The sequence below is a fragment of the Eulemur rufifrons genome, chromosome 7, assembly GCF_041146395.1.
Source record: "Eulemur rufifrons isolate Redbay chromosome 7, OSU_ERuf_1, whole genome shotgun sequence".
NCBI classification, from domain to species: Eukaryota; Metazoa; Chordata; class Mammalia; order Primates; family Lemuridae; genus Eulemur; species Eulemur rufifrons.
The window spans coordinates 140,956,386-140,966,668 of NC_090989.1; the positions used below are offsets into that span (position 1 = coordinate 140,956,386).

Genomic DNA, 10,283 nt, shown 5'->3' on the forward strand with positions numbered 1-10,283 from the left:
AGGGTTGGTGTAAAGTGAGTTTTCTATAAATTAATTGAGGAAAGAGGCCAGAGGTCCATGATGCCTGCAGACCAAATGCAGCACACAGACATATATTACTTAGCTTATACTGTGTCAATTTTTTTTAATTCAAATTAATTTTCAATTTTTAAAATGCAGTGGAGCCCACAGACAAATTCAGTATACTACTTTCTCTTGGAAACTAGGAAAGTCTTGCAACAATAAACTTACTTTCCCAAAAGGCAACACTTAGCTTGAGTGGAGCAGTGGTTGCACCTTCTAGAAAGGGCCTTGGCTCCCCAGGGCCTGCAGTTTTCACCAGCCCACCCTCTCACTGATGTTTCCAGCCTGAGTCCAAAACATGAGCTGCCACCTGTATTTGACACCCTGGTTTGGGGGAAGATATCAGGGTAGTCACAAGTCTGAGCAGCTTTAGTAACTTATACTGCCTTACCACAGCATTTGGCACTCATCTTAGGCTAAGTGCACAAAGGCTGACTTTTCTTTTATTAAATAGTTAGTTTTTATGTATATCTGAAGTAATTGATAATGAAATCATTCTATCCTCTCTGGACTTTGTTTTCCCTAATATCTTACTCAGATCTTTGATAGTGAGATTTCCACTCCAAGAGTAGAACTACAACCTTTCTTTCTTAAACTATTGCAACAGTCTCCTAAATGATGATGTTACGTCAAAGCCCTAACCATCAATGTTACATTACTAGGATATAGGGCCTTTAAGAGGTTTAGATGGGTCATGAAGATAAAGTCCTTCTGACAGGGTTAGTGCCCCTGTAAGAAGAGGCCAGAGAGCTCTCCTCCACCCCCGACCTCATGTGAGACACAGCAAGAAGGCAGCCATCTGCAGGAAGGGGACTTTTACAGAACGCAACCATGCTATACCCTCATCTTGGACTTTCCCGTCTCCATAACTTTGAGAAATCAATGTCTGTTGTTTAAGCCACCCAGGCTATGGTATTTTGTTACAGCAGCCCAAGCTGACTAAAACACACAGCTTCCCTTTGACTTGTTCTGCACTTTGCAACCAGTGACCTTTCCCATTCAAGATTTAATGTTATTCCTCTACTCAAAAATCTTTAGTAACTTCCCATTGCCAAAAGACAGATTATATATTTCTGGCCTAGCTCCTATGATGTCTATTGCATTCACACACCATACATCCCTGATCACAGGAATTAGTTGCTGTTTCTTAAAAACCTCAAAGCCTCTTTTACATCCCTGCAGCACATATAGTAACTCCCTGGTCTCAGGAATTGCTCTGCACCATTCTAAAAGTTTTTGGATCATGATTAGCCCACTCGTCCTAATACCAAAGTCCATTTGTTAAGCCTTTAATAAAAGGATGGAGTAGAAGAAATTAACACATCATTAAAAAGGAAATTTCAGGCAGCCAATTTTACCAAGTGCATAGGGTACCTTGGATTGGAACCAATGTGAGAGGGTGAACAGCTTCGCAGACAGCTATGACAGAGAGGGGATTTAATGAACCCGCTTTTCAGATTCCCTGTTTTATTATTAAGATCTTCAAAGGAGCCTCAGACACAGTTAGTAGCTTTGCCCCTGCCATTGCAAATTGCTATTGGGAATAATAATATGGAGTAGGAGAAGACTAGACTAGGAATCTTAATAGCTTGGTTCTGGTTCTGCCTTTTCTCTTCTGTGTTTTGTGTTTTCACATGACTCACATAACTTCTCCCATATTATGATTGTATAATATTTTATAAAAGCACCTTATAAAGATATTGTGAGGAAGCTTTTAGATTCTTTGGAATAATCTAGCTATCGGAAGGATCTAGATAAGATTGGACTGAACGTTCATATTCCATGCCTTGGGGAAAAGGAAAACCTAGTGCCCTTGCCAATATGTGTGTGTATTCTCTGTGGAGTTACGGTCTCACGGTTCTGCTGGCTCTGGTTGCCTCCACTGAATTCTTGTTTTCCATTCTGCAACTTGATCTCTACCCTGTCTTCAATCCATTCCTTAGTTTTCATACCAAAAACAGCTCCTGTTTACCCAAAGTTTTGAGTCAGTGGCAGTCTACAAAGTTTAGGGAGGTGGAGCCACAAAAACATCTTAAAATCAAAGATGAGATACTCCTGTTCTCAGCAGTCTTTGGCAACATCCCTTGTCTCTGTGCTCACTCCTCTCTCCTCTGTGCTCGCCTTCAGAATTAAAAAAAAAAAAAATAAAATAAAAAATAAATTCTTTCCATTTCCTTCTGTAAAGTAGTTTAACCTTCTTAAGCTCCTACTTCCCAAAGCCTCTCTGAGCCTTCATCCAGAACTTTTATGATTTCCTTTTTTAGACAGGAATCTTTGGATTATCTGGTATTTGTTTTTACGTAAGCATAATTTTTTAAATGTTTGATTGTTTTGTGGAAACCAACACAAAGAAGTAGGATATAAATTAGCACATACACCAAATAAGGAAAAAAATCAACAGACTTAAAAAAAAAAAAAAACCAACAAGGCTCAACAGGAGTATCTTGCTCAAAATGAAGCAAAGAAGCCCTCAAAGACTGTTTGTTGCCAGGTGCAGTGAATACACTGGTACGCTGCTTAGATCCCCCCCAGAGTCTCACTGGCAACTTTCTTTGAAGGATTGCCTTTGGACTGTTGGAGCCATCTCCAGTTGGAAGGTTGGCGGTGCCTGGGAGTTCACATCCCCCAAGGTGACTAGTAGCCAGCCACTAACTAGGGAGGGTGTACAAAAGCCTAGCCCCCTAGCCTCAAAACTGGATGAACTCAGAGATGTAACTTATGCTTCAGAGCTCCCCACAGGATCAGACTGAGTCCAGGAATTAATCTAAACTTGTGCCCTTGCTTGGCTGCTTCCCCTTCCCTATCCTGCTTCCCCCATTCCCTTACTTGTCTGCCCTGGGTGCACTTCCTTAATTAATTGTTTGCACTTGAAACTTTGGCTCAGGGTTTGCTTTTGGGAGAACACAATCTAAGACACAAGGTAAAGTCGCGAGCGAGGTAGCAGGAGGGTGTACGACTGCACCAGCAAAGCAATGCCTAAGTCAAAGGAACCTGTTTCTTCAAGCTCTTCTGGCAGCTATTCTGACAGTGAAGTTGACAAAAAGTTAAAGAGGAAAAAAGCACGTTGCTCCAGAAAAACCTGTGAAGAAGCAAAAGACTGGTGAAACTTCAAGAGCTCTGTCATCTTCCAAACAGAGCAGCAGCAGCAGAGATGATAACATGTTTCAGATTGGGAAAATGAGGTATGTTAGTGTTCGAGACTTTAAAGGGAAGGTTCTAATTGATATTAGAGAATATTGGATGGATCCAGAAGGTGAAATGAAACCAGGAAGAAAAGGTATTTCTTTAAATCCGGAGCAGTGGAGCCAGCTGAAGGAACAGATTTCTGACATTGATGATGCAGTAAGAAAACTGTAAAGTCCGAGCCATATAAAACCTGTATTGTTGTAGTTGTTTTAATCTGTCTTTTTACATTGGCTTTCGTTTTCTAAATGTTGTTTTCCAAGCTATTGTATGTTTGGATTGCAGAGGAATTTGTAAGACGAATACTTTTTTTTAATGTGCATTATTAAAAATGTTTTGAGTGAAGCTAATTGTCATGTTTATTAAGGAGGATTGCTTTGTGCCCACCACCTAGTGTAAAATAAAATGGAATAATAAAAAAAAAAAAAAAGACACAAGGTATTCCATTTTGTTGGCTAGACAACCCCTAGGAATTCATTCTTTCATATATATAAACTGAATACTTCTTAAATGTATTGGGTACTATTAAGATACTTTCATGATTATGTGTATGATACAGTTTGTACTCCTGTGAAAAGTATAAACTAGTTAATAAGATAAGACATGGAGAGCCATAGTACCATATGAGGTCACATGTCACTTATTTCATGCAGAAAATAGCGACTGTCCTCTAAGTATGCATGATGGAAACCCAGAGGTGGGAAAGCAGTGATCACAGCTTCATGATCACGAGAATCTTGGAGTGGGTCTTATGGTGCTGAGTTTTAGAGGGCAGATAAGATTATCAAACAAAAAGTTGGAAGTGGAGGGCTCATTAACTGGGGGAAATAGTATGGGTGGTTGAATGTGTAAGGTTGAGAAGATAAACAATTTCAGATCAGTGGGTCATTCTATTCTTATATAATGGATACAAATCTTAGGGAACATGTTCAGGTATGCAAAAAAATGACATTTTTTTTCTGTATAATTTCCTATATAAGTGTTCTTATAAGGCTCCCTTCCACTGAGGTGGTGGAAATGCAATCTTAGTCAAATTGTGTGTCCTTCTCTTCACTCCTTCTCCCTCAAGCTACATCTAAGTTCCAGGAGCCTTTTGCGGAATTTGATGGGGCCACTAATCCTAACCATCATCTAAGCATCTGATACCTGGGTTGTCAAGCATAGGCAGATCACTGCTGAGTTGTTTCTCCTTCCTCCACTCAAGGTGCCTTTAGGTCCCCCTGTACTTTCTGCTCCTCCCCTGTTACACTAGAGCATGATATGCTCTGTGTGTTGGCTTCCATGTTCTGCCCAAGGACGGGCAAGGTGCAAGGTCTCACTCCTTTTTAAACTCCCATTGTTTCCTTTTCCTCTCTCCTTTTTCCTCCATGTGTAGAATCACTTTTAGTAACAAGACAGCAGTTGGTGCACACATTATTCAGTTTTTTCCCTCCCAGACATTGTCTGTATACTGAGCCCTTTCCATTCTTTAAGAGTTTTGAAACTACAAATTGAAGAAGAGACATCCTGTTCTCTTTGTGCTCTCATGGCTTGAAATGGGGGAGTGAAAGAATCATAAAAAGAAACAGGACAGGGAATAAAGTGAGGCCAATGAGGTGCCTACAGAACAAAATGTAAGGGAGTACTCATTCTCAGGGTCATGTAAATACAGAACCTTGAAAATGAGTACTTACTAAATTTTGTGCCTTTGACACCTTATTTGCCTCAGCCTAATCCCAGACTTAGAAAGAAATACCAAGTATTACCAAAAAAAAAAACCAAAACAAAACAAAAAAAAATGCAGTTAATAAAAATTTTAGCCTAACAGACAAAAGAATAAAAGAAATGTCAATAGTGGTTACTGCTTCACAGTGGATTATGGGTGATATCTACATTCTTTATTCTATTCTATCTTTTAACAATTTCCTCCAATAAAGATGTAATCATTTTATAATTAAAAATAAAACTATATAAAATAAAAATTATTATAGTAAAATATTGATAATTAGGGAAGCTAGGTGAAGTGTGTATCGAATTCTTTGCACTATTCTTACAATTTTTCTGCAAGTTTGAAATTATTTCTAATTAAAAACTTTTAAAGTCATAAAAAATCAAAATCCTTATTAAAAATTTTAAAAATGTATTTAACAAATGTATTTTAAAAGTTAAAACCCCAGTGGTCCAAAATATGTTGGAGACTAGCCTGAAATATTTATGCCTCGTATTTCAACATAGTTTCTCTAACTCTACATGTATGTGCTATGCAGTGGCTGTTTGCACATGTGGATCACCAAATTTAGGAAACTTTCTTGAAAGATTCATTTCAATTTTTATAATGAATAGTTAAAAAGGTTGGTATGTGTGAAGCAGATGACATTATTTGAAGACTTTCACAAAGGAACCTCTGTGCTCCTTAAGCTGTAGGTCAAGTTCTATACCCAGCAGCACTTTTATTTTATTTTTTGGTTTATTTTCTAGTGTTATATCTGCAAAAGGAGATAACCTTAAGCTCCACTTCAGATCATTGGAACGGGTAGCATGTTTTGGATGTCTCTATTAGTTATTCCTAGATATTATGATCAAAGTGAACCCTAAAATTATTGAGGAATTTTGCAATGATACCATTTCCAGCACTATGTGGAGTCAATGAAGATATACTCCAAACCAGAAAGGTAAATATTTCAACTTGGAGAAAGAAAAAAATTGATTCCTAATCTGCTCTTTGGTTGCTTTGTGCCCTAGATTTCTTAATGCTCAGGTATAACATTTAGATGTGGTTTATAAATATGCCCCATACTATGCAATCTATCTATTTATTTTTTTGGAGACAGAGTCTAGCTCTGTTGCCCAGGCTAGAGTACCGTGGCATCAGCCTAGCTCACAGCAACCTCAAACTCCTGGGCTTAAGCAATCCTTCTGCCTCAGCCTCCCAAGTAGCTGTGACTACAGGCATGTGCCACCATGCCCGGCTAATTTTTTCTGTATATTTTTAGTTGTCCAGCTAATTTCTTTCTATTTTTAGTAGAGACGGGGGTCTCGCTTTTGCTCAGGCTGGTCTCGAACTCCTGACATCAAGCGATCCACCTGCCTCGGCCTCCCAGAGTGCTAGGATTACAGGCGTGAGCCACTGCGCCCAGCCTCTATGCAATCAATTCACATCCGTGATGTGTACAGAAAATCATCCATCGCTAAGAAAGGATTGAATTCTCAGAAACTAATCTTCTCAATTTGATCTTCTTGAAGAATTGTATCCTCAATATTAAAAGTTGTAATATGTTTGCTATGTGAAAACTGGTGAAGATTGTAAATGTATCACTGAGGTGTGCCACTTGATCAAGCCACTTGAAAACTGGCATTACGAATAACATACAGAAATGTGTTCGGGGTATTCCTCATTAAAAAGATTGATATGAGCACCTCTTCCTTCACATAAATGCTCCAGTGGGGAAACTCAATCATATTTGCTGCCCCTTTTCCCTCCCTTTTCTTTTATTTTACATATTTTAAGTTTTCTTAGATGAGGTCTTGCTATGTTGCCCAGGCTGGCCTCCATCTCCTGCGCTCAAGCAATCCTCCTGCCTCAAACTCTTAAATAGCTTGTACTACAGGTGTACAACACCATGCCTGGTCTCCCCTCTTTTAAACAGACTTTTTTTTCCCCTCCAGCTTTATTGAGGTAAAATTGACAAATAAAAATTGCATATATTTATTTTGTGCAACATGATGTTTTGGTATATGTATACATTGTTAAATGATTACCACAATCAAGCATCACCTGACATAGCTATTTTTGCATGTGGTGAGAGTATTTAAGATATATTTCTTACTAAATTTTAGTTATACTATATAGGATTATAGTCACTATGTTGTATAATAAGTCTTCAAAATTTATTCATCCTGTCTAACTGAAACTTTGTACCCTTTAACCAACATCTCCCCATTTCCCCCAACCCCCAGCCCCTGGCAAACACCATTCTGTTCTCTGCCTCTGAGTTTGACTTTTTTAGATTCCACATAAAAGTGAGATCATGCAATATTTATCTTTCTGTGACTGGCTTATTTCACTTAGCATAATGTCCTCCAGGTTCATCCATATTGTTGCAAATGATAGGTATTCCTTCCTTTAAGGCTGAATAATATACCATTGTGTAGACACCAAGGCTGATTCCATATCTTAGCTATTGTGAATATTGCTGCAATGAGAATGGGAATGCAGCTATCTCTTCGAGGTACTGATTTCATTTCCTTTAGATATATTCCCCAAAATGGGATTGCTGGATCATACGGTAGTTCTAATTTTAATTCTTCGAAGAACCTCTATACTGTTTTCCATAATGGCTATACTAATTTACATTCCTACCGACAGTATACAAGAATTCCCTTTTCTGTACATCCTTGCCAACATTTGTTATCTTTTTTTTTTTTTTTTTTTTTTTTTTGAGACAGAGTCTCTCTCTGTTGCCCAGGCTAGAGTGAGTGCCGTGGCGTCAGCCTAGCTCACAGCAACCTCAAACTCCTGAGCTCAAGGGATCCTCCTGTCTCAGCCTCCCGAGTAGCTGGGACTACAGGCATGCACCACCATGCCTGGCTAATTTTTTTTATATATATATTTTAGCTGTCCATATAGTTTCTTTCTATTTTTAGTAGAGATGGGGTCTCGCTCTTGCTCAGGCTGGTCTCGAACTCCTGAGCTCAAATGACCCGCCCACCTCGGCCTCCCAGAGTGCTAGGATTACAGGCGTGAGCCACTGCGCCTGGCCTTCATTTGTTATCTTTTGACATTTTGATAACACCATTCTAAGGTGTGAGGTAATATCTCCTTTTAGTTTTTATTTGTATTTCTCTGATGATTACTGATATGGAGCATTTTTTCATGTATTTGTTGGCCATTTGTACATTTTCTAAGGAATGTCTATTTGGTTTCTTCATCCATTCTTTAATTAGGTTACTTGTTTTCTTGTTATTCAATTGAGTTCTTGTTCATTTTATATCATCATTGAGTTTTATATCATCATTGAGTTTTAAGAGTCTTTTGTATTTTGGGGGGTAACAGTCCTTTATCAGATATGTCTTTTGCAAACATTTTCTACCAGTCTGTGGCTTGTCTTCTCATTCTCCTGACAGTGTCTTTCACAGAGAATTTTTAATTTAACTTAAGTCCATCTTACCAATTATTTCTTTCATGGATCATTCCTTTTGTGTTGTATCTAAAAAGTCATCACTATGCCCAAGGTCATCTTGATTTTCTCCAATGTTATCTTCTAGGAGTTTTATAGTTTTGCATTTTACACTTAGTTGTATGGTCCATTTTGAATCAATTTTTGTGAAGGTGTAGGGTCTGTGTTTAGATTCACTTTTTTGTATGTGTCCAGTTGTTCCAACATCATTTATTGAAGACTATGTTTTCTACATTATATTATCTTTGTTCCTTTGTCAAAGATCAGTTTTATGTGGGTCTATTTCCAGGCTCCCTATTATGTTCTGTAGGTCTATTTGTCTATTCTTTTGCCAATACCACACTGCTTGGTTAGTGTAGCTTTACAGTCAGTCTTGAAGTCAGGTGGTTTCAGTCCTCTAGCCTTGCTCTTATCTAATATTTTGTTGATTATTCTGGGTCTTTTGCCTCTTCATATAAACTTTATTTTTTTATTTATTTTTTATTTTTTTTGAGACAGAGTCTCACTTTGTTGCCTGGGCTAGAGTGCCATGGTGTCATTCTAGCTCACAGCAGCCTCAAACTCTTGGGCTCAAGTGATCCTCCTGCCTCAGCCTCCCAAGTGGCTGGGACTACAGGCACATGCCACCATGCCCAGCTAATTTTTTCTATGTATTTTTAGTTGTCTGGTTAATTTCTTTCTGTTTTTTAGTAGAGACGGGGTCTCGCTCTTGCTCAGGCTGGTCTCGAACTCCTGACCTCAAGCGATCCTCCCACCTCGGCCTCCCAGAGTGCTAGGATTACAGGTGTGAGCCACCACACCCGGCCAAACTTTAAAATAAGTTCGTTGATATCCACAAAATAACTTGCTAAGATTTTGATTGGGATTGTATTGAATCTATAGATCAAGTGGGGATGAACTGATATCTTGACAATATTAAGTCTTCCTATCCATGAACATGGATTATCTCCCCATTTATTTGGTTCTTCTTTAGTTTCTTTATCAGAGTTTTGTAGTCTTCCTCATATAGATCTTGCTGGTGCCCTTTTTAAAGTATGTTTATTGAAAGACATACATACTGGTTATAATTTAATTGTGTTTAATTTTTTCCTAACTATTATATTATCTTATTACTCAGCTTATATAAGATGGTAAGATATAACCTAACTATTGGTCAATTTCAGAAACTTTCCAATAAACACCAATTACATGGTGACAATTAACTATAAACGGTGGCAACTTTTGATCAAAACTGACATGGAAGAAAGGATCCCGTGGGTATGGTTCATTTCAAACAAGAATATGACATCATGACCAATACTGATTATACTAACACTGATAGTTACAGCTGGTTACAATTCTGAATCTCTTTCATGAAGCTAGCAAGTCTGGTGAAATAATTTTTTAAACTCTTATAATCATTATAATATGTTCATTTGTTATATATGCTGTTCAGCTGAAACATTAAAAACAAAACAAAACCTACCTTGCTTCAAAAACAGAAGATTAGTTGGAGGTTTTCTGTTTGCCATAGATACTGAGCAGCTGAGAGCTCTGCAGCCTGTAATGGCTGTCTGCAGCTTACCTGACATCGAGCACTTCAGCCTCTCCAGTCTCCCAGTCTCTATGTTTGTGATTTTTATTTTCATCATTTCCTTTAGTATTAAGTCAAGATCAATTAGAATTTGTTCCACCCACCAAAACAGTGAATAAAGCAGTGTGTAGATTGACATTCAGTCCAACCTTTTTTATTTGCGTATCAGTGCTCTCCCTTGCTAACTCTATAGCTGGTGTGCCATCAGTACAGACGTAAAAATACACTTTCCAGACTCACAATATTATAAAAATAATATTAATTAGTAATGTTACTAGTTTATTTTATTGGATTTGGGATATTTTTTT

General features: G+C 38.0%; 1 pseudogene; it reads left to right on the forward strand.

The window, feature by feature from the left end:
* The first annotated feature begins 3,001 nt into the window (after positions 1–3,001).
* On the forward strand, positions 3,002–3,642 carry LOC138386763 (activated RNA polymerase II transcriptional coactivator p15 pseudogene; annotated as a pseudogene).
* Positions 3,643–10,283: the final 6,641 nt, after the last annotated feature.